Raw genomic sequence first — 23037 nt, forward strand, 5'->3', positions numbered from 1 at the left:
TCACTGCTCTGAACTGTTAAAAATTATCAATGATGTGGATTGCAGCCCTTCTTTTTTAGTTTGCTTTATGCCTTCCTTGTATGAAGGAAGTATGTGTTTTTTTCATTTTGGTTTGGTTTGGTTTGCTTTGAGAGAGGGAGTTTCTTATGCATCCATCCCTCCTTAAAAACACCTCTTCAGTTTGCAACAGCTTTTTCAAAAAGATGATTTCTTCAGTTTCTTAAAGGAACATTTATTTGTCCCGTGAATCAAATTAAAATTAGTTTGAACAATAAAAAAGCTAAAAAATAAAATTTCCTTACTTTTGGTTCTGTTTCTCAAGAATGGGAACAAGCCAAAACCTGAAGAAGACTATCAAAATCTTGGAGTATATTTTCACTAGCTTTTGATCTCAGATTTCACAGAATTTAGGACATTTATTGGGTATTCCACTTAAGATGCTTTATTTATAAAACAAACAAAAAAGGGATACCATGTTAGACACAGGTTGAAGGAAATACCTCATCTGATCTTTTTCAAACAGTTTCATCATTTATGAAAAAACGGCTATGGCAAAACTACAGTGTCTGCTTGTCCTTTGGGTTATAAGTACACTGATATTTAGGCTTCACTTAGTGTCACTCATTCTGAGCAGTCAAGATCACGCTGGGATTCAGTGACACCTTAAGAGCAACTTTACATCTTGTTTAATGCACCTCTGCATTTTTTATTTTCATTTTTTTTTAAATTTTTATATATCTAACTTCTATCCTCTCTTCCCAAAGTGATTTGAGCCCAGAGTTTCAGTTTCTTAACAGATCTGCATTTCATTTTGTGTAGGGTAGAAGTATAGCTTCAGGGTCTCTTATGGCTATGTTAAAAGACAGTCACTGCTGAAATCTCCCAGGTTTAACAGTTAAACTTGCCTCATCATAATAATTTTGTTTTGATGCAGTTTCATCTGTGTGCATGTGTGTGTGCATGTCTGCATAAGCTAATTATAAGGCAGAGCTAATTAGAAGGCTGAGCTTTAGAAGAGATGTTAACATTTGTCTGCGTTACATTCTTTTTGATTGATCTTCTACTCTCAGAATGACCATTTTCAAGGGAAGAGAGCCAGAAGACTGCCTCTCCTCAGCTCCCTTCCACTGCACCGTACTGTTTCCTAATATCAGCTAATTTTCAGCTGAGTGTTTTTTCACAGTGACTGTATGAGATTTATGACTCATCTTCTACAGTGTACTTCTATATTAATTGTATTTAACTATTGCTTATGGTATTTTCACTCCATCTCCTGCTTTTTGCTCCTTTCTCTTTTTCAAAAGTATGTGAAACCCTCTCTGCTCCTGCATTTGAACTCCCTGTTTGGGACTCTGCATTTGGCTACCAGCATTTTATTATAGCACAGTGATAAACCAGGTGTCATGCTCTCATTTTGTGTTCCTGGGGCTGAGCCACCTGCTTGGATTGCTGTCTCATGAGGAGCTCCACAGTATAATCACCTTTGTTTGTATTGTCTGTGACTTTGCCAACAATTCATGCCTAAGGCTTTTAGTGTGTCTGTAGCAAAATGATACCTGAATATCTAGGGATGAAAAGGTAGACCATGTTAAAATATAGCTTTTAAAATATAGCTTAGTAATAGATAGATACAACTAAACTTTTGAAGAGTGTTATGCAGGGAAACTTTTCCTCTGCTGTGCAAAGTTGAAACTTTACACAGTCTGGTCAACTAAAAACACAGAAAAGTCTTTCTTTCAGGTCAGAAAAAATGTTTTCTTTCAATAATTTCAAAAAAACCTTTTGAATTACTGGTGTTTCTATAATTAGATTAAAGTTCCAAGTAGAAGAAACCAAAACCAATATCTATTACTTAGAAAATGTTGACATGGACTATCCTGACAATTTCAAAACCTTAAAAAACATTCCTTACCAACAGTTAAATTCCTCAAAGTCAGCCATTCCTTGCAAAAGTTTCTGGTTTGGTTCATTTGCTTTTTTCAGATGAAACAATTCTGTAAAATAGTCCTGACCAGCTCTGTAGTGGAATCGCTTTGCTTTAATTTATTTTTTAGTGTTATCTTTCCCACCAAATTTTATAATATTTGTGCAATTATATGGCTTCCCATAGTTTGGTTTTTTTTTTTTCTGTACTTTGTAAATAGCCCAATATACTGAAAAGTGAAGATATTCTTTGCAATGTAGTGTTTCTAAAGTATGTGGTAGTTACTATCCTAACCCTTTAGAAATATTTGTGCAAAGAGTAAAGTCAATGCTCCAAAAGCTCATTGAGATCAATGGGAGACTTTCCATTAAATTCAATGGGCTTTGGTCCAAGCCGTTTGTAATTATAGGCTGACATTTTGAAAGCTGCCTAAGGGAGCTGGAAGCCTAATACTCATTAAAATTAACTGGGCATCTAGCTTTACTAGGGTGCTTTGGAACTCACTACTACAGTTTATATAAATGAGTGACCTGTTTATGAGGCTCAGTTAGTTACATTAGAGCTCCAAGGAATCTCTAAGCATGTGTCCTATCTTCAACGTGAAAGAAATATGCTTTATATTGTATTAATTGATAATGGCCATTTTGCTGCAGAACAGTATTATCTAATTTAAAAAGAGAGATGTATATATAAAAAAATTGTCATAGAATTGACAAAAACTGATTTACACAATGGCTTGTTTGCCAGCTTAATGACTTTTATTTATTTATTTTTTTTAGGAAATATTCTTAAATATTTGGAATTTATTTGTAATGAGAACTAGATCACTATACTGAACAAACAATTAAATCCATAAATTACCTGGCATGTTATCATTGTTCTATCTACAGCAAAGAGTCTGTGATAACCTTGGTTATATCTATGTCATCCATATCTGTATCTACATCTACATCTACATTTTTATCTACATCTAGCTAGATACTGTTTAAGCATCACAAAAGCATTCAGCAAGTAGTCCTTCATTTGAAAAAGCTGCATGAACTGTGACTGACAAATGTAATTGCCTATGGATGCTGCACTATATTAAACCAATGTATATAAGGTAAGTTATCTGAGCTACAGTTGCTTATACACATTATGCGATACCAAATCAAATTTGTGAACTCTGTTGACTAGTTCTAAATGTCACTTGTCAGAGTAGCATGTGGTTCAGTAGTAATACATTTAAACTCACCTTTGATTTTAAACTCACCAGTAGTTTCATTCATATGCTTATAGCTAAACAGTTCACTGTTAACTATAAGTATTCTTAAGGGATTAGAAATATCCAAAATCTTTGGAAGCTAGAGATACGAAATTTTAAAACAATTTGGGATTGAAAGGACAATATTGTCATTTGTAGGGGTTCTGAATTATAAGATACATCAAAATATATGTAATACCTATTTACATAAAATTTTTATGTGTATGTGATATGCAGTTCAATAGTGAACTTGATTTTATTTAAATTAGTTGTGAATCATAACATTATTTCCCAAGATGACTTATTACGGATTATGATTTTATAACAACAGTATTGTTGCTGCAAAATCATTACTCAGTCAACAGAAGTGTATACAGAATACTATTGCTACCAATGAGAAAATAAATGAAGTGGTCAGATGCAAGCAGATCAATTATTTAAACTGATCTCGTGTACATAAAATGAAATAGAAACTATTTTAAAATTATATTTGGGGTAAAAATAAAGAGGCTGCATAAATATCTGGTCAGTTGAAACTACTTAGCTGGCTCCTGGAACTGTGAAGTTTCTTCAAGTAGAATTAAGCTCCTGTTTCAAACAAAGAGCAGCCTCCTTCTTCCCTCCTGGCAGGAGGCTTTGCATACTGCCAGATGAATGGTGATAAAATCAGATTCCAAGAGGAAGAGTAGCCATTGTATTTTTTTATTAGCATCATGTTACATTTCTTGCAGGTCACTTACTGTTTTCTGCTTTTGAGGCAGCTGTTGGCCTGCCCTCCTGGTTGAAAAAGGGTGCAATTATTTAATTACAAATTCAAATATATATAAAAAAGGGAAAGGGAAGCTATTTCTTACAGTACAAAAAGCCCAAAGCAAGGCAGAAAATGTCACACAGTAAAAACAGCAGTACAAAAAGCAGAAAACACCTAATTAAACTGAATTGGACTGAAGTGCAATTGCTAATGTCTTTAATGAGCTATTTTATGCTATTATCTGCCATTGAACACACACTTCTGCTACTGTGTAGTTAGTTGTCTATATGTGTAATTTTATCAACGTTAGTGGGGGTGACAGACGTGAAATGTACGCATTTGTGTCGGTCCAACACCAAAATCCTTGTAAGTTCAGTGCAGATAATTGTTTAGATCTCTGGATGTCTTTCTGAAATTCCTCTGGAAATACATGTTATTTCTAACCTTCTTGTACTTGAGACTATTTCTTCTTTAGGACTCATGAAGCTTCTCAGACTCATACCATTAGCAAATTTCATAAGCATTTGCTCATTTTTAAGACAAGATCAGAGCTGAAAATACTAGTATCAACCTCAGGACTGATCATGCATTTCGCTGTAGTGCCTCTGTGCCACTCTGTTGTCACTGATCCTTCACCTTATTTATCCACTTCTCAGTTCTTATCCTAATCATCATCTTCTCTAGTTTAACTAATAATTTCCTATTAAGCATGAAATGTTTTCCTGGCTTCAAAGTAGATTAGATCTAGATTAGACCTATTTCCCTTGTCTAGAAAAGCAATTATCTTCTCAATGAAAGGTATCAGGTTAGTCTGACACAATCTGTCTCTGTCAAACCCAGGTTGCGTTTTATCACATTTTCTCTCTACCTCTGTGCCTCCATTCTTTCCTGTTGTAAAACATAGCTCAGACCAGTCTGACAGAGTCACAGTTGTAGGATGATCCTTTTTTACTTTCTTAAATATGTGTAAAATTTAATATATTTTCTGTTGTGTGTCATTCCTGAAACTTAATGGATTTCCTACCTCTACTAGGGAAGATCCAATACTGTGCCAGCACTCTCATGATTCTGGGATAGTGACAATCCCTCTCAGTCTTCATACATGAAACACTTAATGTTTTTTCTCCATATCAAATGACAATTTGTATTCCATATCTTCCCTGTAACCTCACTGAAAACTGAACTTCAACATAAGGCCACACATAGACCTTTCTTAATCCTTATCCCTTCTCCACTATACACTGTTTCCGCTTCATCCCAGTTCTTTTTTATTTATAGAGGTAAAAAAAGAATGTTTGTTTGTTTGTTTTTTTTAAATCTAGCCCATGTTGACTTTCAAAAAATATTCCTTATCCTAAAAGTACTAAACTTTAAACCATAATTTTCTAATCAGCTCCATTTTCAAGTCCTTCAGGCTTTTCATTCTTTTTTGGTTATTCCTACTCATTATTTATTTATTTATACATTCACTCATCTGTATTTTAGTTTAGTTCCACATGGTTTCTCCACCTTTGTGGGTTGGGTTTTTTTTTAAATATTCACGTTCTTTCTACAGTGGACTGTGAATGCGAAACTAAGTTTCTCACTCTGCATAACTTGACTAAATATAAAATTATTTTATTGAAGTCTTCATTTTGAATTAGAAGCTTTAAAGAGTAGTTTGTGGTTTTCCTTCTATTTAATTTAAAGTGAATTATCTCATGACAATTCTTTCCAAGGTTATTTTCTACAGCTAGTTTTTATGCAACATGCTTGCTACTTACCAAAGTCAAATAAACATAGTCTGCAATAACAAAGTATGATTCTATCTGGCATATAAAATTGTTGGTTACTGAGTCCAAGACCATATAAGCCTTAATTTCTTTTTAGCATTTGTTCTCCAGTAAGTATGTGGGAAGTTAAAGTCACTCCTAGTGACAGAGTTCCTGGTAGTATTTCCAGATGTCTTTCTGTATTCAAATATGAGCTTGCGATTCCATAGTGGAACCCATTCACTGTTTTCCCCTTTCCTTTCCAATACATGTGATACTTTTCCCATCTTTTTAAAAGATCAAAGTGACAATTCATGTGTTGTATTCCTGATTACATCTTTAAAGTTATCACATTCTAAAGGTGCAACGTTACTCTCACAGACTTATTCTTTATTTCTACATGAAAAAAAAAAAAAATGCCTGCTCTTGAGAGCTTATGGGCCTCTTGTGTTTTCTTCTTCTCTGTATTCTCATGATCCTTTTGCTACCCAGCTTGACACTCTACATCAGTATTGTAAGTTTCCTCACGTTGTCTGCATTTCTTATGCTGGAATTTAAACATTTCACTTGTTTGTAGACATATCCAATAATTTAGTTGCAAAAGATTTAATTTAACTTTTAACTATTTGACAACTGCTTTCATTTCTAGGGATCACAATTAATTAATTGGCAACTGTTTTGCTGGGGCTTTTTTAGATGTGAAAAATAATTTTCTCTTCTTAGTTTTCTTTAGTCTCCAGCGTTCCTTTATCCATTGTTTGCATTCTCATTTACTTTATCCATTTTTTTTTTGTCTTGTAGCTTTATTAAGACTCTACTTTATCAAAACAAATGATGGATGTTAAAATGAGTTACTCCAAGATTCTCAATGCTTTTTAGTCTTACAATCCTGTTATCTCTTATGTTGGCCATAACTGAAGAAAGTTCATACCAACAGAAAAAACAATCCACCAAGAGAATATTTTTCCAAATGACAAACTTGTCTAAACTTTCCTTCTAGCACCAGCTTCCAGAGTTATCCATTGATCTTTTTTACTTTGTCTGAATTTCTTCTTATTCTTTTTTTTTTTTTTTTTTTAAAGTGTCCTGCAGAATATAACTCAAGATCACATAGTTTAGTATTTTCACTGTCCTGGAATAATCATCTCGTATCTGTTCCAGCTGAACTGTATTAATGCCATGTATGTGGCCTCAAAGTCTTTAGCATTTGGGACTTTCAAATTTATAGACCCTTACAGTGCATTGCTTCAGGAGAGTAGATTGCTAAGCTAAGTCTAATTTCTTTTCAGCATCAAGCTAAATCTCTTTCCCTCTGCAGTGCTCAAATTTACGTGGGAAAGAAACATGGCCATATCTGCTGTAAGATCTATGGCAGTCTAGCCAGAGGAGAAAGGGGAGAAGGGAGATCAGGACTTCATGCACACCACCATACATACTGTACCTATAAAATACACCATGAAATTCTAGGTGAAGATATGCACAAGACGTGAAATATCGCTGCTTCAGTTTAAGACCATTCTCTGTAGAGAACAAAAACTTTTTTGGACTGGGGTCAGGCATGTCCTAAGCTCAGTGTACGACTGTGTACACCCCGAAGAAAGCAAAATCACCTCTAGCTCCCCACGTTCTGCTCTTCCATCTTGTCTTCTCTAAAGCAAATAACCACATACATGAACATTCAGTCATGTTTAAAAATTCAAAATAAAACACCTCAGACATTTCCCCTTCTAGGAAGAAGATGAAAGAAGACAACTGGATATATCTTAGCCACTTTATTTGATGTTCATTGTGGTAACCATATTATAGAAAACCTACAGTCTATAAAATTGACTTCTGGGTCCTGTACAGATATAAATTATGTTACTCCAATAATCTGTCAAGGCCCAGCACAAATAGGAAAAGGACTGATGGACTGAAAGTTTCCTTTAAAGCTTGAGGTTTCAATTGTCCTTGTTTAAGACAAACAAGCCACATTTTTTACAAAAACTGGCATTGTACAGCTCCTGCTATATTCAAATACCTTCTATTACCTCCAGCTGCCACTGAGGGAGTTCAAAAGTACTTCTGCAAAGCAGGCCACAGTCTCAAGTCAGGCAATGGGAAACTGGGAAACACATAGCTTGTGGCCACCTGCGAAAAGTTAGCAGAGGTTTACTCTGTTCTCCAAGGTGGCATTGACTGAATTAATCATTAAAACATTCTTTTCCTTACCCCCCTACAGTCTTTGCTTCAACCACTGTACATACTCCCATTTCTCCTGCAAATGGGGAATCCAAGCCACAGCAATCATCTGTACTGCACAACCTTGTTTCGGTCCCAGAAACATCCCATCTCAGGTACTGAATGAGATATGCTTTCTGAAGGAAAAACAGCATGCTATTATGCAATTTTTTTTTTCTTAGTGTATGCCCACAGGGATTGCACAATTAAAAAGTTGCTCAAGCAATTTTTACTCAAGTATTACTAAATTTGGATTTGTAACATGACTAATAACAATATGCCACCAGGAAACTCTCCCACACGTTTATTAATAATACTGATATCTATGGATGGAAATACTGAATCGTTATATAGACTACCAATAACTTGACCTAATATAGTAATGGAGCAGTTCAGGAGTGCTGGGATCCTTTCCAAGTTCAAGGAGACAGTATGTTTTTTAGTGTCACAGATTGTCCTGCCAATTCCTCAAAGACTTTACTTGCTGATATTATTGTTTTCCAAAGCCTTGGGTTCTCATCTAAACCCCATTTTTTTCATCATATCAATTACAGTCTTTATCCCTTAAATTCCTCTGACACATTCCCCAATACAAATCCTACCTTTTCCCCTCTTTTTACATTATAGAGTCCCAGTCTCCCAGTGCCTGATCCCTTTGATACTGTTTCTCACTGCACCCATTCCCGGCAGCTCTGTTCTTTGTCCCTACATGGCTGAAATAGGTGTTCATGCTACTGGGCTCAGCAGATTCTGCTTACTTTCTCTTCTTGTTCCTCTGGCTTTAAATATCACAGAGCTGCATACACAAGAAAAATGTTATGCAGCCCTAAGTGGAACCCCTCCACTCTTTCCCTGACTAATATTCTGTGCTTAAGACATAAGAAAACTCTACCGAGCCTGAATGTTTTTTCTCCAAAACCTTATAATTTACAGTAGCAACAAAAGCCAGATTTCAATTTTCATCCCACATTGTTATCCCCAGCTGCCAAATATCAGTCTGCAGCTTCAAATTATATTAACTATTTAAATAACTTATTCCCTTATCATCTTCTTCCCTCCACCCTCCTTTTTGATTTATTATCATGAGTGAAAAAACATACTTCTTGCTTCATTCTCAGAAATGACTGGATTGCTTTGGCAAAAAAGACATTCTAACACGTTTTAACCACCTTTGAGCAGACACTAAGGAACATTTGAGCCCAAATGTCTACCAATTGGCAAATTGAAAAGTACTAAAATCAGCATTTTATAATGGAAAGTGTCAGGAAACATTAATAAGCATAGCTACTGGACCATTTTTGGCCTTCACCAGTTTATTCAGCATTAGCCAAGTAGCACAAAGTCCCTGGCTGAAGTAGTCAGCTCCACAGAGGCTTTAGCTTACACAGGTGACATGCCACTGGCCCAGCTGCTGCCTCTGTGATTTGCAGTTTTGACTGCCTCTCACATTACTTGTGGGAATCCTGCAGAGGCTCATGCAGAATATTCGCACTTCAGGCTGCTCTGCACTGGGGTAGCATCAAACCAAGCCCCAGCCAACAAGTCTACAATCAGAATCTTTCAAAAATCATTTCTTTACACCTTTTTTTGTTAGATCTTTACCTTGTTCATAAAATGCAATTTGTTTTTATCTTAGAAATACACATAATATCACGCAGTACCTCTGTTATTCAGATGTCCTCTTTGCATTTAAAACTTTAATCTTTTTCCGCACAGAATTTCTTTTGAAAGAGGGGGAAAGGGTTTGTTTATCTTTAAGAAAATTTAATAAATTAGCAGATTGCTACTAATGAACAAATAATGTCACTTAACACAGCTACACTAATTTTCTCTGTTTAAACAAATTTAGGATAATCTTTCAGAAAAGGTTTGGTAAATAATTTTGCAAATTGGCTGCAAACCTAACTGGTAGATATTTTCAATTGGACTGATCAAATAGGTGAGCTGTGTGAAAAAATACTGCTGAGACTAAGTCAACTGGAGTTGAAACATGGTAAAGCCAGGGATTTGTACCATCAGAAGAATTTAAATAGACAGCAGAGCTGTAAACAAAAAAACCCTTCCACATCATAAGGAAAAAAAACCCCAAACACCATGAATACATAGGTATGTTTATCTTCCCACTAGTGAGTGTAGTGTTTAATATATAGTACAAGAAATTTGCTGCCAAAGGGTTTAAAAGTAAGATTAGGGAGTGGAAAGGAATTACAGTCCCTTTAGCCTGTGGATCCCAGAATACTGTTTATAGCAAGTGGCACAGTATGAATATGGAAGACATAGGAATTTTCCCCTCTGGAAAAAGCTATTTTAATTCCCTGTAGTATGCCACTGTATCATTTGCATTTGATCTGTTTGGAACATCTTTCATTTAATTCTTGGTAGACTACAACAAAAATAACAGCACTCAAGTACCTTTGGGGGCGGGAATCTAGATGGAAAAAGGAGTGACTAGTTTATCCCCTTATGTGACATTTTATCCCATCCAAAATAGTTACTGCTGAAAGAATTAAAAGATACTGTGAATTCGTACTGCTTTTTAGAATTGGTATAATATATGCAGTTAAAGCTTTGCTAACCACACATTTTATAAAAGTGATTATCAATTGATTAAAATTGCATATTAGAGTAACTTTAATTTTATATTCACACAACGAATCTGCAAAATGATGTAGAAGAAAAAGGAGTCATGAGAAGTTATATTACTCATTGAATATTGCACTCGTTTCACCACATATTACAAATGAATTGGACCAGATATAGATGTGGTGGTGTCCTTCCTCACTAGGGCAAACTGGTGGTGGTCTGAGACAGGGGAAATGCAACAATGGCCAGACCCTTCTTTTGGAGTAAGTTGATTCTTATCTTAATGATAGGGAGGAGGCTCACTGCAAATAAAGGATCTGAGACTCACTGGCTGCTTTGTGTTGCAAAGAACAGGAGCTTTCCCACTCTCTTGTGTTTACCCTAAGCATGTAAATTCATGTCTTAGCTTGCATCCCTTGCTCATGTGAAGTTCTCATCAAAGTCAGTGGGAATTGTGAACATGTAAGAAATAGTTTACCTCTTTAACTTCATCAAGCTTTCTGCTTAAATGTTCGAAACCTCCCTTTCTGCTATTCACAGATCTGAACAACAAAATTTCCTTAGTTCTCTTAATTTTCTTGTGATGGGGAATTGTTACCCTTTCTATCACCTAGGCAGCTGATCTTCCTTTTCCCTGATACCATCCACCAGCTCTATGTTTTAACCAATATGGAACAGACAGAGCAGTGCAGGGCTGTTGGCTGTCAGGCTTCTCCTGTTGCAGTATGCCACTTTTACCATTTTACTTGGGAAACATAATGGACTTTTCATCTCTTCTCCTTTAAATGTGAAATGTGTTCACATAGATAGCATTTTCTTCACATCCTCGCTTCAGCAGAAAAGTAACATATAGTAAACAAACTATCCATTCCTCTTTTCCTTAAATAGTAAATTACTATTGCAAGGAAGTGTTTCATGTTATCTTAAATTAGACCAGGACAAAAACACGTTATCTTTTCTTTCTTTAAACAGTGACTCAAAGAGCTTTTCAGAAAGTAGTGGCGGTGACAGTGGTGGTGGAAACTGTGCTTAGCAGCAGCTCACAAAGAACTCTACTTAATTTCTGAACAAGAATTATGAACTAAAATTAGGTTACCTTCATTAAAAAAAAGCACTGGGAAGTGAAACAATGGTGGCATTATTCACAACCCTTTTGACAATTGCAGTCATGGGACACAATAGCCCTCATGAAACATTTGGTCTGAAGGCTAAAGATGACTCTTCTTCTTTGTAAGTTTTACAGATTATATGGCTGGTACCATAACACAATAATGATTTTGATGTACAGGTATAAAAAGGTATTCAGCACCTGCTATTTTATGGAATAACAAATGAATCTGAGCAAATGGCAGATTGAAGTAGGTAGGCTAAAGTTCCAGAAGTACCTCCTCCACCACCTCTACATCACCTCAGACCTCTGAATGCCTCTTGCAATGCTGTGTCCCTCATATCTCCACCCAGAAAAAAGTCTTTCTGCATGACGAATGCTTGCTGCCTAGCAGAGGAGCCTCTGCTGCCTTTGCTGGGTAGCAGCGAGGAGCAGGGTGCTTCTGCCAAACATTGTCTCAACTTTCCTACTTTGCTGTGCAGCAGCTGCTCCATTCGCCCTGGGCAAAACCTTCCTCCCAGATAGTGGAGAAGTGAGATTTTTGGAAAGGGAAATAAGAAAAAGAAAGAGGGATTTCCACCATGGCTGGGCAAGATGTGTACTCTATTACAAGTAAATGGAATAATTTTATGTGAAGTGGTGTTGCTTGATGTGGGACGGATAGTTCACAGACCACTTAGATGTGCTTGTAAATGTGTGCATTTACAGTTGAGAAGAGTTGAAAATTAAATGAGCTGATAGTTTGGCACAATGACAGAATGTATGTATTTGCAGAGTAATCTCATCACCAACAACTCCTTAAAAGCAACGTTGCATTATGATATTGAAGAAGCTTGATATAGTGTTTAACCTGTCTATTTAACTGGGGTCTAAAATGAAGCACTTGCTCTGACATCATAATTTTTTTTTCATTCAAGGCATGTTTTGTATTTGACCCTTCCTAACCAGTATGAGAATGGGGGCAATAATGGAAAGTAGCTCATGAAGACCAGGATTTTACAGCCCAGGCAACTTGGACCAGAATATATATCAGACATGCTACAAAATCACATGGAAAGAGCTTAATGATGTTTTGCATTGAGAAGATTTGCTTATGTCTGTCTTTCTCTTCTAGATGCACATATTTTATATCGGTTGTACTGCAAATGTATATGCATGGTTGAACTCAAACATTATGCAGCCTTAGTTATTATTTCAATACTTCGAGTGAATTCTGCTGGTAGACAGTCTGTTCGGGCTCATCCGCATTGCATGTATTTGATTTGTTCAGGCCACCAGCAGATGTATTTTGAAATAATTGATGTGTTTCTAACTAAGTATTAGTAGTCTGTAAGTCCATCGTAAGTGGACATTGCTTCCTTTAGTACATCCTTGTTTCTCTGCTGTCTCTGAGTAGACGGTTGATTAGATCCTGTGGGTGAATGCTTTTGAAGATTGGTTAGTTTGTTGTAAATCCATGCTGGTGCCAGATACTGAAACTAATTGGCAGCATTGCTTATTAGTAGTGTACTTTTAAAGAAAAAAAACTGATGATATTCAGAATACTGAACAGGAGTCTGCCTACCTCTGTATGACATTCCACTTTTTTCAGTCTCCTTATAAATATTTGAATGATATTACAGTGACTATTAGGCTGTTGAAGTGGAGAGTCTCGATTTCCAGATTAGCCAATCTCAGTGTTTTATACTATATCTGGCATTTCAATGTAGAAGGGTGAAGTGTGAAGTATTTGTTAACCATATCAAGCAATCTGCAGGTGTGCAAGGAAAGAATGTACTTCTTGGAGTCCTCCTTTACAGCTGGAGCTGCTTGCTGTGACAAGAGGGGAGTGTGGGTAAGGAGAAGCCTTGCTGCTGCACAACGGAAATGGAAGTGCATTACATGAGGTGAAAATCACATATGAGCTCATATAAAAAGAAAGACCCAAAGTCACTCCTATTAGCTCTTGACCTGAGTCAGCCAAAGTTTTTGCTAGTCTCCCGTTTGAAGGTTTGTTTCTAGTATAGTTGGTCTTAACATTTTAAATAGATGCTTTTGATAAGTGTGCAACCAGATATGAGAAACAAAACAAAATCCAGATTCTTTCATTCCTAAATCTCTAAGCATATCACAAAGCCTGAAGTCATACAGAATACCACGTGAATAACTGATAGTATTTGCTTTTTTAATTTGTCAGCTTGTTCTAGGCCAGGAAAAGGTGAATTTTATTAAAAGATCAATGATTACTTAAAATCTCAAAGGAAGAGGGAATGTCATGTAGAACATTAATAAAGTTTAGAGACAATTGGGACAAAAAGAGTAAGACAAAAACATGTTTAATTGATTGTTCATTTGTTATGCATGAAATGTATTCAGAGACAGTAATGAAATTTTCACTATATCTTAGACGGACAGCACTAGCAGAAGAATTAATGAAATTACACATGGCTTCAGCAAAGTACTAATAGTTATAGCTCAATATTTCCGTTGCTTAGTGACCTGATTGATTTTCAAAGTAAGAAATAAGAAAACAAGCCTCGTACTGTGTGTTATGCTGTAGTGAAATGTGTACATAAAGTATTACCTTAGCCGCCTGGTATGTGCAGTTCAGCCAAATTCTTCATTAATTACCCTTGTAGTGAACAGGAAACCAACATCATTATTATAACAACTAGAGAGATTGTAGGATTTTTTCCACTAGCTCTTACAGTGATGAATACTGTCTACAGTGTTGTTTATAATGCTTAGACTGACTTCATGATTCCAATGTAAGAATAGCATGTTTAACTGTTAAAAATGCAGTCATTTCAAAATTAAAAATAAATTAAATACAGCTAGTGTATTGCCAAATTATTAAATATTTATATTAAAGCACTGAAAAGTGTTTCCACTTTTATACTCACTGTCACAATATTTTTAAAAGTTAGTATAATTCTGAATGAGGATTTGGAGAACTTCTAAGGAGCTTCTCTTAGAAATACATATAATAAAACAAAAGGCTAACATTTACTAGAGAAAATGAATTGAAATTCTGAAATAAAGATCCATAAAGTGAGTTTGCCACTGACTCTCTAATCATCTCTGTTATCAAAGCTGTGCTAAGCTTAGTAATGAAATCAGAATCTGATTAAGTTTGCTGGGACTTGCGATCCTTCTCACTCTGCCTGGCTTTCCTTCAATTATGATCAAGGTTGAAAATGATATGAGCCTTTTAACAACACTCCCCTGCCCTCCTCTTTTTCCTTTCCTCCAGAGCCCCTTCTCCCTCCTCCAAGCCTTTTATCACAAGGAGAAGAAAAAAATCAGCAGATCAGTCCAACAGTCGCGGGGTGTTTTCACATGGGGGGTTTGGCAGGGTCTTTAAGCCCGTTCCACTGCGTGTTTGTTGGCTCTCATTAAGGCCCATGCAGGCGACATTCCTGCCATGCCTCACAGGGCTCAAACTGTGCTTAGGATGCAACAAGTCTCAGTCTTGTCCTCAGTGTTCGAGTTGCAGTCTGATCCAGCTCACAGATATCTACGTTCTGCCCTCAGATTCCAGCATTTTGCTTACCTGGGCAGGTTTTAATCTGAATCATTCACCCATTCCTATAAAACCACAGGGTCTATTAAGTGACTTCAAGGCTGTGGAACATAGAGATGCCAGCCAGAAAAAGACCAGTTGTTTTGCTGTCAGTTGTGTTTGTGCACATAATTATGTGAGCATAACTTAACCTTCTAATCCATTTTTTATAATTCTGAATTTAGAAAAGTGCATTATTGTTAAAGTTCTCCTTCAGTGCAGCACATAACGCTGTAATGACTTGTAGGAACAGTTAAATCCATATTTAAATGATTTATTGGTTTTAAAAATGGATGACAGATGTGGAAATGAGAGATATGTTTATCATGATGAATTCTTGTGTTGGAACCAAGTTAGCTTTCATCAACTACTTTGTACTATTTTATTACACCATTGATCTGAAATCTGATTTTTGTACCTTGACATAAAATGAGGCTTGAAATATGTTTTCAATATTACCTATCTATAAATTCCATCAGACTGGCCTTATTTTGACTGTGGTAAGACCATCTTGGAGTTGCAATTAATAGAATATCATAGATTGCTTTTTCATTTTATTTCTATTTCCTCCAGCAAGTCAGAGCAATGATGGATGGTCACTTCAGGATTTTCTCTGTGTTCTGAACTGTAAACAATGTTTTCCAATGACTCAGAGATTAAAGTTTGTTTTACAGTGTTTTATTTGGAGCAATAGATTCTTATTTTATTATATTTTCTGAAAAACTAAAACAACAAAGAAATTGGCTTACTTCATGTTCACATTAAATAGGCAAGATCATCCCTTAGGTTCAAGACCACGTCCTTGACTTCTCATGGTGGTCTAAGAAAAAAGAGAGATGTTTCCAGAACATATAGCACGTGTATTCAGAACATTTAGAACACTTATTCAATAATATAGGCAAATAAGAAAATCCAAAAGAGTTTACCTACAGAACTTCAGAGAAACTTATCTGAGTAGGGTTGATATTAGCTAGCTTTCAGTCAGACTGTCAGTTTCTATTTGCTGTATCTTGGCTCAGCTACTTGAACACAACTGTGTGTAGACATGTTGCTTGCATACTAGTCCAATGTTTTGAACTTAAAACTCTGAACTTGACAGACCATTTCCATAACATGAATCTTCTGGCTGAGATTCAGCTTTTGTGCCTCAGTTTTCTCTGACATAAAATGGAGATAGTGACTGTTTTATAAAGCTTAGGTAGGTGTATTAAGAAGAGTTTGTGTATTACTACCACTACTACTTAGTGGTATCAAAGTCATTAACAATAGTAAAGATAGTAGGATATCAAGAGCTCATCAAGCTCAGTGTGCATTTGGTTTATTTTACGGAGCTTTGAAACAGGTCTCCAAAAAGGTGCAGATAGTCTTATATTCAGAAGCAGCTAACATGTTTAAAATGAAGTTTTATGGTCTGACCCATGGTCACTAAGGTTTAATACCACTTTATACAAAATTGGCTTCGTTGGGCAAAGATACCACATCTCACAGCCTTCCAGCTCACTTTCACAAACTCTTCCCTGGTAAGCTCAACTGCTCTGATACTGACAAAGAAGAGTGCCTATTTTCCCTGTGTAACGAAATCCAGTTTCACTTACATGGCATCCCTACCCATTTTGAGTTAGCTGTATTTTGATAAGTTTTCCATTTCACTGCCAAATGCTGTCTGGCATTTGGTATTTTCTAACCATGAGAGGGCCTCAAGCTTCTCAGCAGTAACTGAATTTGCATTCCATTATCCAAGCCAAGACAAATGTCTATGGAATAGCAAAAATTAATTTTGTGAAAGTAAGTGGTCTGAGATGGAGAGTGCAGCTGAGATGGGAGAGTGCCTCTAGACAGACTCAGAGAAGTCAGATAGTTTGGGGATACAGGGAGAGCGACTGGGAGAAGTCAATGAGACCTTGAAGCTTATTGAGGGGGGGAAAGAAATGTTGGGGTTTGAACACTGAGCCCGGGGCTGAGAGAGGTCTGTATTTTGAGGGAATGAAGGTACAATAAGCTCCTTACATCGCCCTTGCTAAGCTGGTCTGATCTCTAGGTGCAAGGCCCCTTTCCTGAATCCACATGGCTTCCCAATACTATGCAGAAAATTACCCTGCGTTCTCTTATCCCTGAATACAGATTTCTGCCTTACAGACAGAAAAGCCAAGTTGGGCTAAGTGTCAAGCTGGATATTGGGTGTGGAATAAGACTGTGGCTCTGCTGTGATTGGGGAAGATGAGGAGAATAGCAGTAATTGCTGCTGTTAAGGGAAAAGCAAGACACTAAAGAAACCCTTTGGCCACACATCCCTTCTACCTCCCCACTACTTATGTCTGTCTGTTTTCAAATTACCTAGTCTCCATATCTTCTTGCACCACAAAAATAAGGGGGTGGGGGTGTATGATGCCTCCCCCATAGTCTGTTGTGCTAAGTAAACATCTATTTTTGCTAAGTCTAAGGGCAGCACCATTGCCAGGTACTGAAGTTGCAGCTCCGTTCCTGAAAGTTTATGAAGGTTGAAAGGCTTACGCAAGAAATTACAAATGCAGTCAAGGGCTCAAGCAATTACACTCTTCAAAGTGTTTCTCCTATCTCAGTGAACAACTTGAGATTTTTAAGGGTGTATTCATTTTACAGTGGAAGGAAAAGGTCAGTCTGGTGGCTCCCTATTTTCTTAATTTAAATCACTGGGTTTTCCCTCAATAATTCAAAACAGAGATTAAGGATTGCAGGAAAAATTCTTAGGAACTGTAGCATTCTGTAGGAACAACAGCAAAAATCATAGAAAGCTGATTTTTTAATTATAGTTTAATCAACCTAATTCATTCCAATGGTACTAAAATCTAGATAAAAATAGCTTTTTTGTTATTGTATCGCTGCACAAATACACTTATCTGCAATTTTGACTTAAGGCCTTCTGTGCCTCAGGTGTTCCCTACCTTCGAGAATGCAAAGTTAGTTCCATGAAAATTTAGGCTAGAGAAATAACTTTGGACCAGTCCAATTTTATATTTCCTAACATTTGATTAAAGTCATAGAAGTACTTGCTGAGCAATGGTTGATTCATGTCAGTAATTTCCACCAGGCTTAGTTTCTCCATTGTTGGTGTTTTGCTTGCTTTGTCACTGGTAAATTGCCAATTCATTTTTTTCCTTCTGTGACTCACATCCTCAAGCTAGCTTTTCTCAATATCAGGGCAGGCAAATATATTCTGGACCAGCATGATGTTCCTTTGTTCTTTGGGACTCTACTTTTAGTTTGCATAAGAAGCTGTCATTGAGTGGTAGGTATTGTCCCACTACACTTAGTTGGTATGAATAAGTCACAGTAAATGTCTCCTGTGTGAAACCTGAAGTTGTCCCCTGGCCTTATTGTATGAAGATAATATCCAATCCTATACTAACATAGTGATACGTAGAAAATGGTTTTGTTTTCTTTTAATGTAGCAGGTAGGAGACTTGTCTCACCACTGCAGATCCTGTAGTACATTTTCCCTCAGTGCTTTCTTCCTACAAGAGGATAATTAATTTCCCTGACGGTTTAGTGGCTAGTTCATCTCTAAGGTAACTGGTGAATAGTCTGGGATTATTTATGTTTCTGGAAAGAACAACAACAGCACACAAAGTTTTCTTTCTTGCTGTTCTTCATTGTTTGCATAACATGTACTTCCCTGGGTAGACAAGCATGTTTTGTAATTCAAGGTCCCTGGAAAACAACAAGGCAATTATTCATGGAGGAAAGGATTCACTAAATTTGAACTCATGTTGTGAGTTGTTCATAAAACATTTTCTAAAATCTGTGACATTTGGAAAACACTGAACATTAAAGATCTTTGGTTCCCAGACCTTTTTGAAACTTTTATGCTTAGCTGATCCCCCCTAAAACCATAGGGTTTTAAGATATTTTTGTTGTTTTTTAAAAAGTAGACCTGAGTTTAAATTATTCAAGCAGATCAGACTATCAAAATAGCAATTCCTGGCTTTGAAAAAAAAAACAAACAACTGTGAATATTTCTTGGTTTAGTCTCATAAATTCCACCCTATGATCTTCCTTAAGATTAGACATTGATTTGTAGTCTAATTCCTAAATTTGTCCACTGAAATTTTTTTATGCACCTGAAACTGAAATAAAAATCTACTTCAGGGTCAAGTGCATAAAGCATTTTTGTTTTGAGGGGACTTGGTGTTTGCTTTTAGCTTTGGGACAGTCTATGTTACTCTCAATCCCACAAGCTGCTACCTCAACTTAACAACAGTAACCTTACTGAAATCTATGGTTTACTTTTGCAGATAAACGCTATAGTTATATATATAGGAGCGTAAGTCTTTTTTTTTTTTATTATTTTTTTAGTATTGTAGAATTGGGTGGTTAGTAGGATCGGTCCTATATTGACAGTTGGAAGGGAAAGTCAGGCTGATACAAATTTCTGAATCTGTCTAGTCACTTACCATGGCTGCTGTTGAGCCATGTCTGTTACATTGCCCTCAGATGCTATTTTCTGATTCTTTTCCTCATTCAAAGAAGCTATCACACTTTTTCCCCATTGAGAACAAGATGTGTGCAAACCCACAGGAGATTTACATTACATGCATGCCAGTTTCTTAATGAAAGGGAACTTGCTGTTCTGCCCCTTAAGCATTCATATTTTCTCTTGTGTTTCAAAGCTGTTTTGTGCCTTAGGGGTAAAAGTCACAGCTTCTGTACCACAAAATCAAGCTGCATTCTTCAGAGAGTCTGTGTTGAAGAGAGTTTTAGTTCTGCCCTGAAACAGTTTTCTTGTGACAAGGAAACAAAAGTTGTGAAGCAAAAGTTGTGTTCTCATGGTTCTTTCTACTTACTGCTTGTTTAGTTCATATGGTTGTTTTCCTGTTGATATTTACCATGGAAATATATATGCCTGAGGTAACATACCTGCATCCGTAATTTCTTCAGATTTCTCAGAGCCCTTATGGAAGGTCATAAATCTGTTTCCTTTAGAAAAAAAAATCTAGTCAATAAAATTCCTTCTACTTGCTTCAGGACAGGCTAGATTGACAAAAGGTTAGTGGTTTTATTTTATAACAGTGTTTAAACAGCATAATATTCTAACTCAGCTTTAAAACACTGCTAACTTTAACTTATTCTATCTGGACACATATATAAATCATAGGAGTAGTAAGATGTGGGCAGAATGTGATAAAAGTGAGAAAAAAAAGACTTGCTTCTTTGTACCTATGAATGTTCCTGGTTTTTAACCAATCTGCTGCTCATGTTGAAAGGTACAGCTCAGTCTAGACTCTGGACTCGATAATAAAATATAGCCCAAATTCTCCTGCTTGAATCTAAATGTCTCAAAAAGCTAATTTAATTAAACTTAATTCCTTTTCCTCCAAAAAAGTAATTCAATCTAGGAAAAGAGTATTACAAATATGACCAGTCCCTGTCCTTACACCTCTTCACAAAATTCTTTTGGTAAAAGTCTAGCTATTTTTTTTCTATTTTAACTGATATTAAGAGGACCCTAGTTCTCATATCTACTATAGAAATCCACATGTAGTAAATGTCTTGTATAGGGAAAGCATTTGCAGAGAAAAGTAATTTCCTTTATGAGGTTACAAAAGATTATTATAAATTGTGTAAAAATGATTTCGTAACTAGAAAAATCAGACTGACAGTGCCTTTAATAGTGACTAACCATTTAAAAATAGCATTTTCAAATGGAAAGGTGATAGACATTTTGGAAGTGCTAATGGTGACAAAAAGATAAATAGATGCCCTGCTACACACAAGCACATTCAGGATAAGCCAGACACACATTCAGGATAAGCCAGACTCTGATTCCTTGATTTCATTACAGAAAGTGGTTTGTTGGATAAAGGGGGAAATGGTGCCATTGTGCTAAACAAAATTTTAATATATGAATGTATATAGAGCTTTAATAGCTGCAGCTGCTGATCCATGGCTGAAACAGCATACAACATGCATGTGAGAGAAATTCAGATGCATGAAATATTAATGATGATTTTAAGAGGACTATACCTTTTCAAACAATGCTCAATCTACAGTTGTGCTGTCAAAACCTTTCTATTTCCCACATAACTGTCTGCTTCTAAATTAAAATAAATATGCTTTATTTAAAATGCATGAAACCTGAGGATAACGGTCTACAAATTTAATCCAGATGCATACTAACTGCTAGAATAAACATTTCAGAATACAGTTTTACATAATACACTTATCTGTTTCATTTGGCTGTCCCCATAAACTCACTACACTCCAAGCATAAACAGGTTGTTAAGTACATTTAAGGATTTTAGAATGAACACCAGAGCGGCCATTATCATTAAAATGAAGTGCTTATATTGGAGTCAGGCCACACGGAAGTGTTTACCCAGTACTGAATTAGAATTTCAATTTTTTCCTTCTCTTAGGCACTGGAGTATGGATGGCTCTGATACATCAGCTTGAAACCTGTCATTTGGAGATCGAGCGCTAGATGCACATACAACAATACAAGCATGCAACAGTCCATTTCTACACAATGAGAAGGCACTGCAACATTAAACTTCTGTAATATGAATTCTCTGGTTTTCTGGTTTATTTTCCTCATAGCTGGATGCTGAATGCTAGCTCTAGTGCAGGGTCACATGCATGCTCCTGACCTGTCAATAATATTCTGTTTCCTGCATGCAAAGCATTGTGTACATTCTTTGAATGTTCCAGATCACAATACTGAGATAATCTCTGAACCTTTCAATGGCACAAATGGAATAGAAGGAGGGATGAGGCAGTCAGTGCAAAGCACAAGGAATAGGAAATAGTGTGAGTTGACTGTTAGTGTTGATCATCTTTTTCTTGCAAAAAGGAAGCTTCTGCTTCATTTCACAAATTATTTCTAAAGTTGTTATGTTAATTGATTCTTGAATATTCTACTTAATGAGGCTTTGTCAAGTATTTTCTACAAATGGTAAGTTTGAGTGAAGAAACACACAAGAGAATGACATAATACTTTCTAAAAAGATCATTTACTAGACTGAAAAATATCACACACACAAATGTGAACATAGGGACTTCTGAGCAAATTATTTCCCTTATCCTTGATTTCTTTAGTTTTCAGAGAATGTAGAGTAACAAGTAGGCAAAGTATTAACAGATATGCAAATAACTGCCATTAGTTTCCATATTCCACTTGGTGTTCTAGGCCAGCCTTGGCATTACAGTCTGATAGAAATGATTCTTTAACTTAGTTTGCATAGTCACTAGTTTGCCCTGCCTCTGTTTTAATATAGGAATAAACTACATATATAATTGGTGGTGCTTCTTGTAAATAGAGTTCTTTGTAAATCACGATTTTTCAGATCAGGTGATTCATATTTTTAAAGACCTGGTTAGTGTACAACTATTCTATACTATATAATTATAGTATACTATATATTATCTATAATAGAAAATCGAATACAATCTGCAAGAAAGAAAACTGCAGATCATCAAGAGAAGAAAAAGTACATCAATAACACCAACTCTGCAAGACAAGGAGTTGTCTTTGCAGTCTCAAGGCTTGGGGGTCACCTACATAATATTCTTCAGGGTGAGAAAAAAATCCTGACTGTCTTTCAATACTTCATCATCATTATACAACAATTCCTACTGCTACAGTGCTAGATCCACCAGAGCTAATTCTTTGATGGATGTTTTCTATTTTTCTACTTCTTCAAGGGTCAATCCCTTTTTCTTTTTAACAATAGACCAGAAAATAACATGAAACACATGAGAGAAATAATAAAATTGGTACTGGTGCAGATACAACACTGCACCTCTTCTACAGATAAAAAAAAAACCAAAAACACAAAACACAAAACAAAACCAAAAAACAAACCAGGGGAAAAAAAGAAAGAAACGCAAACAAAGAAGCCCCACAAATAATTACCACTTAATGTAGCCAAAAGATTCAGCAG

At 36.1% G+C, this 23037-nt stretch overlaps 1 long non-coding RNA gene across 1 annotated transcript in view; it reads left to right on the forward strand.

Annotated features, from left to right (window-relative positions):
• Positions 1-21635, forward strand: part of LOC128152561 (uncharacterized) — a 38886-nt gene extending 17251 nt beyond the window's left edge. The window contains exons 2-3 of the long non-coding RNA XR_008238694.1: positions 2903-3026; positions 21514-21635. This is a non-coding gene — a long non-coding RNA (uncharacterized LOC128152561). The remainder of the gene's footprint in view (positions 1-2902; positions 3027-21513) is intronic.
• Positions 21636-23037: the final 1402 nt, after the last annotated feature.

The sequence above is a fragment of the Harpia harpyja genome, chromosome 2, assembly GCF_026419915.1.
Source record: "Harpia harpyja isolate bHarHar1 chromosome 2, bHarHar1 primary haplotype, whole genome shotgun sequence".
Classification (NCBI taxonomy): domain Eukaryota; kingdom Metazoa; phylum Chordata; class Aves; order Accipitriformes; family Accipitridae; genus Harpia; species Harpia harpyja.